This window comes from Heterocephalus glaber, unplaced genomic scaffold, assembly GCF_053883595.1.
Source record: "Heterocephalus glaber isolate CG9 unplaced genomic scaffold, H.glaber_assembly_v1.0 deba00000347, whole genome shotgun sequence".
NCBI classification, from domain to species: domain Eukaryota; kingdom Metazoa; phylum Chordata; class Mammalia; order Rodentia; family Bathyergidae; genus Heterocephalus; species Heterocephalus glaber.
Genome location: NW_028258143.1, coordinates 32,021,485 through 32,029,422, shown reverse-complemented (window position 1 = coordinate 32,029,422; position 7,938 = coordinate 32,021,485). Strand labels below are relative to the sequence as shown.

General features: G+C 44.5%; 1 long non-coding RNA gene across 1 annotated transcript; it reads right to left on the bottom strand.

Moving 5' to 3' along the window:
- Nucleotides 1-322: 322 nt before the first annotated feature.
- LOC110343920 (uncharacterized) lies at nucleotides 323-7,474 on the bottom strand. The gene is made up of 3 exons (XR_002386186.2): nucleotides 7,396-7,474; nucleotides 2,787-3,437; nucleotides 323-1,515 (listed from the first exon to the last, which is right to left on the bottom strand). It is a non-coding gene; the product is annotated as an uncharacterized LOC110343920 (long non-coding RNA).
- Between the last annotated feature and the right edge of the window lie 464 nt (nucleotides 7,475-7,938).

Below are 7,938 nucleotides of genomic sequence, written 5' to 3'. Positions count from 1 at the left end.
ACATCATTAAAATGAAAAGTAGTCGTTAAACAGACCATATTTACAATGCATATAACTTATGACCAGAATATATAAAGAATTCTTATAGCTCATTAATAGACAACCCAATTAAAATGTAGACATAAGAAGATGATAAATAGCCAGTATAGCACAAGGAATGTTGTGCAATTCTAGAATCAGAAAAATACTAATCAGTACAATAACAAGATTGAATTATACACTCATTAGGGAGATGAAGTCAAAAGTTTTAAAAGCCTTGTCATGACTTTTTCTTTTTGTTTGGATTCTCCCCCTTTGCATTTAATTTGTTAGGCCTGATGGATTCATTCTGCTGGGTTTCCTGGGGTTGTGATCCTCATTGTCTTTTCCTAGGGTATTGTCTAAAATTTTTTGGAGTGTTGGTTTGGTATTCATGAAGTTCCTGAGGTGCTCTTTATCATGAAAGCATCTTATGTCTCCATCAATTTTGAAAGATAGTTTTGCAGGGTACATCACTCTGGGTTGGAGGCTGTTTTCTTTTAGGGCTTGAAATACATCACTCCAAGCTCTTCTTGCCTTGAGGGTTTGCATTGAGAAGTCTGCTGTGATTCTGATGGGCTTTCCTTTGTATGTGATTTGTTTCTTTTCTCTGACTGCTTGTAGAATTTTGTTCTTCTGTTGGGTTTCTGGAATCTTAACAATTATATGCCTATGTGTAGCTTTTTTTTTGACCAAGGCTATTTGGAGTCCTATGTGCCTCCCTTACCTGTATGTCAAGTTCTTTTCCCCTTTTTGGGAAGTTTTCTGCCATCACTTCTGTGAACAGTTCTTTTATGCCATCTGCTCTCTCTCCTATTTCTTTGTTGACTCCAATTAGTCTTATGTTATTCTTCTTTGCATCATCTACCAGCTGGTGGATTGATTTCTCATGGTCTCTTAAAATTTTAAAGCAATTTTTCTTTTCCTGTCCACTAATTGCAATCTTATCTTCTATATCTGAAATTCTGTTCTCACATTGGCTCATTCTGCTGTGTAGACTCTCAGTGGAGTTTTTAATCTCCTGGCAATCTGTTTGCATCTGTTTTATTAATTCCATTTGTTTCCTATGTTGGGATTCCATCATGTTCCTGAGTTCCTCTTTAGATTTATTGTCTTTCACTATGGGCACAATCTCTGCTGTTACCTGCGAAATTATTTCTGATATCATTTTTTTCCAGATCCTCTTTTGTTGCCAGTTCAGGGAATCCAGGTGGTTGAGTATCAGAGTGTTCCATCTCATTTCCCTTTGGGGTTGCTGTAGTTGATCTGAAAGTCTGATTTTGAGACTTATTTATGTGTGTTCTCATTTCGACTGGGTAGGGCGATTGCTGTTGGCGCCCTCCCGGTTCACCTCCTGTGTGCTGGCGGGGGTGGTATGGTGGCCAGGAAGCCTCCTCTTGTGCGCTGGGAGTGGCTCACCTCTTGTGTAATGACGGGGGTGGTATGGCGGTCTGGAAGCCTCCTCTTGTGCACTGGGAGCAGCTCACCTCCTGTGTGCTGGAGGGGGTCAGTAAGGATTCTTTCTTAATGCAAACCGAGTCTGAACATAAGATAATTTTGATCATTTTCCCTCTTTCCTACAATTCTAGATGTGAAATAGCATCATAGTCAGTACTTCCCTCTGTATTACATTTTGTTTCTAGGGAGTAGGCAGACCATGAGACATTGGATTTAAGTTCCCCTGCTGAGATGCAAAAAGAAAGAATTTGCATCCTTTCAATTTCTATTTGCTTTCAGTACCCTCAAGGTGTTCCCATAGTTGATGACAGTCCATGGCAGGTGGCTGTCATCTCTGTCCAATTATCTTGGCAGAAGAACTTCAAATGACATAGGGCATACCACATATGGACCTCCAAATAATATAAAGGAAATACTATAATTCCCAACCTGCTACATGTCTGACATGCCAAGTTTGTGTTCTCTAAAATCAAAGAATGAATTCTAGGAGCAATGGAGATTAAGAGTTGGAAGAATTTATTGAGGGTAAGATAGTTTCCTTCTAAGAGAGACAGAAAGGGATCTGGAAAGTGGAGCTCTCTTTTTGATTAAACATTATATTTTTGGGAAGTATATCAATGCTGAATGATAGAGCTGTAGTTTTTATTTACATGTTGAGTAGTGTTGCATCAAATGAAAGTTCTCAGTTTCAACTCTTCATTCCCCATGTATTAGACCTTTGTGTTGTTTCTAATACTTTGCTCTTACAAAGGTGCATATATATGAGCTGTGCCTAGTGGCACATGCCTGTAATCTCAACTACTCAAGAGGCTGAGGTGGGAGGATCACCCATTCAAGGCTAGCCTGGGCAACTTAGTGAGACCTTGTTTCAAAATAAAATAAAAAAATTAAAAGGGCTAAGGATGTAGCCCAGTATAAATTTCTCCCTGAGTACCATCTTCAGTATAAAAAAGTGCACATGAAGACTATCCATATGTATATTTCCTGGTGCATCCTTGAACTTCTACCCAGGAGAGGAATCATTGGGTCATAATGAAGGTACTATTGAAAACTTCCCCATATCTCTGACAATTCTTTAAAAATGAACCATTATTTAAAATACTGAGTATAGTGCCAGAGATTTAGCTCAGTGGTTCCACCACCTGCCTCGCAAGCACAAGGACCTGAGTTCGGTCCCTGATACCAAAAAAAAAAAAAATACTGAGTACTATTCCTTCTTATGGATGCAGCAACATTTATGTAACCATTAACTGCGTGGTGTGGCATCATGTGGAGAATCACAACACTGGGCACCAGCATGAGTACATTACCTTCCAGGGAATCCACAGCATCTACGGGAATCAGGCTGATCAGCTTTGCTTCTTACATGCTGAGGAAAACAGTGGCATTTCCCTTAATCTCTGGCAGCCTGGCATCTCCACCTTAACCAAGGGAACATAATAACATTGTCAACTCTGAGGGCTGCTGGGAGCAGTAAATACAAACACTTCACTGACCATCAGCATTGTTTACTGCGATGGGGTCAGGCTTATGATTGAGAGCTGTAGGGAATTTGGTTTTTCCTCCAGTTGGAGTGGGGGCATACACATGCTCTAGCCCACAGCTTTCAAACCCCAAGGAGCACACGCAATTTGGATCTCATTGAAATGCAGGTTTCAGTGGGGTGTGACCCTGCATTTAGAAGCAGTCCCATGCTGCTGTTGGTCTGCACAGGTAGGGTTTGCATAGTGTGGTGTCTTCAAAGGGTCCACTCATCCAGCCTGTGTTCTCCCACAATGCAGGCAGCAATGATGAGGGGCAGCAGTCAGTCAGCCTTCCTTCCCCTGGTGGGGGTGGGGTGTCCTTGGCTAGGTGAAGGCTGCTTAGGGACTGCAGGTGCTTTCCTTGATGTCTTGATGATAATGAAGTCTCAAAGAAAACAATGTTCTGTTTTCTCTGCAGTACTCCCCAGTCTTTCATTTCTGCAATCAAGGATAAGAAGTGGGAAAACAAATACAAGCAAATGAACTACTGGCCTAGCAAGATATGTCATCCAGTCCTGAGTTACTAAGAAGTATTTTTTTCTCAACTTGAATTTACTCAGCACAATCGTTTGAATGCATTCCCTCCATATCTGTATATTGAACTCTAACCCCACTCTGGTGGTATTAGGACATGAGCTGTGGGAAGGGATTGGGTCATGAAGGTGGGGCCCTTGTGTGTGGGGCTAGTGCCTGCTATGATTTGAATGTGTCCCCAAAGGTTAGGTTTCATGGTGGTGGAAACTTCAGGAGGTGGTGCCTTGCAGAACGAAGGTCTTTAGGTCACTGGGATGTGTGCTCAAAAGGGATTGTGTAGCTCTGACCTTTTCTTCTTCTCTTTGGCTCCCTGGATCATGACTGGAATAGTTTTGCTCTGTGTGCAAGTCCCACCATTGCTATCTGGTGCATATACCACAGGCTCTTGGGTTGGAGCTTCCAAAACTGTGAGCCAAGGTATATTTCTTTCTCTTATAAGTTAATCACCTCAAGCATTTTGTTATAGTGACAGAAAGCTGAATGTCACAGTTCCCTTATCAGAAGAGACTCCAGGGAGCTCTCCTATTCTCTGCTCTCCATCCTGTGAGGACACATGGAGAACATGGCAGTCGAAGGCTGGGAAAAGGGCCTCACCAGAGCCCAGCCATGCTGGCCCCCTGATCTCTCTCAGGCACCCCCTCCCCCCCGCCATGCAGAATGGAGAGAAATAAATGTCTGTTGTTTGACAGTTAATGGTTAATTTTGTTATAGCAGGCTGCATGGACTAAGAAACTCAGCATGCATTTCACTATTATTTAATAAAGTCTTTGACTATCTATTAAAAACAACTCCCATTTAGGAGTCTTGAATAAAGAATGGATATTATACCAAGTAGATGTGATAATATTTGCACAAAAATAGCATATTCCTACAGCTAGAGAACAAAATCCTGTTGTGGGCAAAGGCTGGACTTGGGGAGAGGTAGATGGGAGTCTGCTCTCTTACCTCCTCTTCCCTCATTTCACGCTTTAGAAAGACCTCAAAGCCAACAGACTCCTTCAGTTACTGCCTGGTTCTTGTTGCCAAGAGGCAGTGAGGTGAAACATGAGTCCTACTGTCCGAACACTGTCACCTTATGATCTTGCTCTGGCCTGAAGACCCAGGTGACTGAAGACCCTGGACAGAGTGACATCCCTCTAACTAGCCCGTTTCTGAGCTCTTTCTTCTCATTGCTGTCACCTACACTGCATGGCCATGATGTAGAGGGATAGAGCCTTTCCCTTTCAGACCATCACAGCTGCACACTGTGCAAGTTTCCATCCTCTGGGAATCTCCCCACAGCCTCTCCTAATTCCCCAGCTTTGCATTATCTGGGCATCTGATATGCTCCCAGGAGATTACAGCTGTTGATCCATGGTTTCCCCAAAGCAAGCCATGCATCCCAAGATCCTTCAACCCAGGAGTTCACCCCCTCACGGCCTGTAGTTGACTCCCAAGGCCACAGTAGTTCACTGAACTTCTCCATCATGGGCATACCACTCTCACTGCCGTGGTACCCTGCAGATGGCTCTCCTGAGCAGTGCTCAGATATGTATGGGTGGGGCTGCTCAAGACACCTCAGGAGACCAGACCACCACCCTGAAGTGTGTATCATGATCCAATGACCTCCAGTCTCAGGGGGCTGCCACTCTGCCAGCTGTCTGTCATATCCTGCTGTGTCTTTCAGCTCCTTGGGACTCTATTCAACCCCATCCCCCTTGCCCTCAGTGGAAGCTGCTGCCTCCCCCTTTATTGTTTAACTGAGAAATCAGGCACTTTCCTGATCATCTGCCCCTTCTCCTCACACCTCTCCATGTTTGCTCTGAGCTTCAACCTTGAACCTTTCCCAGAGGGTGAGGTTTCCTGTCATCTCTACTCAAAAGCACAATTCTTGAGTCTTGTCGCAGCCCTCTGATGCTGGAGGATGTGTTAACATCTGTCTTCTTCCTTCTTAGTCTATAAACTCCATAAAGCTAGAGGCAATGATTTCTATTCCAGGCTTACTTTTGTTAAAGAATTTTCTAGTTTTGCTTCATTTTTGGATAGTGTTCAGTAAGCATTTGTTCAGGGAATGAACCCAGTGCATGCCATCGACTCCCACACTGTATTGCTAAATCTGACCTGACCTTCTCACTGGCTCTTGTATTAGTTGGCATTCTGCTCACTCATGAGCAATTTCAGCCCCATGTGTCCAGAGTTGAATCCATGGTCTTTTTTCTTAAATTGATGTGAATCCAGGTTCCCTATCACTAAATTGTCCACCTAGACATTTGGAGTTGTTTCTGAATGACTCCTGATTAAATGAGCTTTGCCTTCTCGATCACATTCCAGGTCTGTCCAATTTATGTCCACTCTGTTACTTTTGCTAGATCTCAGCAGTGGGATCCAAGCATGAACTATCTGACTAATGTTGCTTCCCAGATCCTCAGACCTGGGTAACAGCTACTCTGTTTCAGCCACAGGGCCTCAGGGAAAAAGCAGGGTTGGTCCCCACCCTACTTCCAAGTCTCAGTTTGTGTTGCCAAATAAGTAAAAGGGTGGGTGGTTCCACCTCCATCTGGGCATCCAGATCTTCCCATTGCCTGTGAAAATTTGGCAAGTAAAAATTCCAAGCTTGCTCCACAACTTGCATGGAAACACCAAATTCTAAGCACTGCTGCAAAGTGAGAAATAATAATCCTACCAATTAACAAGAAAATAATAATCACAAAAGCTACATGAAATATTACATAAAACTTTTGTATAAACGATTACCCAAAAATCCATCTCCAAAAGGACTTACCAAAATAGAGCCACAATCACATTATCTTCAGGACCAGTAGCTTCCTCACTCATCCTTAACACTGTGAGTGAGGAATGCCTCACAGACAGATAACTCCTTCCCCAAAAGTTGAGACCAATTGTCAGGAAAGGATGGAAAAGAAAATCCCAGATTCCTGGCCTAAACCATTATCGTTAAGGAACTTAAGAAATATGAGAAACAATATTTTCTTTTTGATTGAATTGATAAGCTCAATTTCCAAGTTTAATGAAAATCAAACAAAGCCACTAATAGCACCACCCATCAATCCAGGAGGTAGAAGGGCCTGAGAGGTAGCTTCAGAGCACTTGGAGGTGGCTGTGCTCACAGCTAGGCTTGGGAAACTCAGTGTAAATGAATCAAGGTAGATCACATCATGCATGCAAAGGCATCTGCTTCTGTTCCTATGTATCCCAGGCCGGGACTACCCCCATAGCCTGTCTTGTGTGTCCATGATGAGATAGTGGCTTCAGGACAGGTGCACAGTGTTGTGACTGTATCCTCTCCCCCTTGGGAACAATCTGTGTGTGGGAGCTCACTGAACCCAGATTCTGAAGAGTGGCTTCCTGCTGGGCCTTTTCATTACTCAGCTGGGCATCCCCAAAGTCCAAGCAACATGATGGGGACAGGGACCCCAAAGACTGACCAAGGTGGCTGCAGACACCCTTGGCTTGGCAGGAGCGGGGGTGGGGAGTGCTGCCGAGTACTTGGCACCTTTGATTTAAGCCCTAGGCCTGGCCTGGGTGCTGATTCCAAGTGCAGTAGACACAGTTGGCAGGATGGGGCGAGGTAGCTGCCCAGATGAGGGTAGCCATCGAACATGGGGCCTGTAATGGTGCCAGTGAGGCCTTCTAGACAGCTGTGGACTACTGTGTCTTTCTTTGGGCAATTATTTTCTTTTACAGCCAACTTTCCCTTGGCATGGGCAGGAGGATCCTGTTTACTTTGGAATCAGACCGCCTGATTAGACCACCATGCTCTCCCACCTACTCCTGCCCCTCCATTCCATCTTCATCCTCATTATTAACTCCAGAGAGCAATTCTTAGCATGGAAGACTTAGGTGAAGCTTGTGTGACTCCTACCTCTTCTTCAGGTCCTGATTTAAAGCCACCTCCACTGTGCTATCCCTTTGTCCTGCCCTGGCTGGGTGAGGCACTCTGGCCATGGCTACCACAGTACCACATACCTGCCCTTCTGTGATGCTCTGCCTGGCAACCCTGTAAGCATCTCTGTGAGGTCAGTCCTCTACTCTAGCTACACAATCAGTCTGGGCCTCTACAGTCTGGGCATGACTACAGGGATTGAGTTCTGTGGAAAAGGGTCACTGCTCCCCATTATAACTCATCAAAAGCAGGCCAGGGGTGTACTCACAGGGGCCCCAAAGTATGGAAAGTGTTAGGAACAACAACTGTTCACTGACACTGGAAAGTCAAGTTTGCTGCCAGAGGGGTGACCCTGAAATACAGAAGGGAAGAGGATTCACTTGCTGTTTTTGGCAGTGATGATGCCTTGGGTCTAGAGGATCGTCTGGTGGAGGAGGACATGGATATTGGTGGTACATCTGGGCCAGAGGTTGGGTGCAGCACATTGGGAGTAGGTGTGTCCTCCTGGGGTGAGCCATTCTG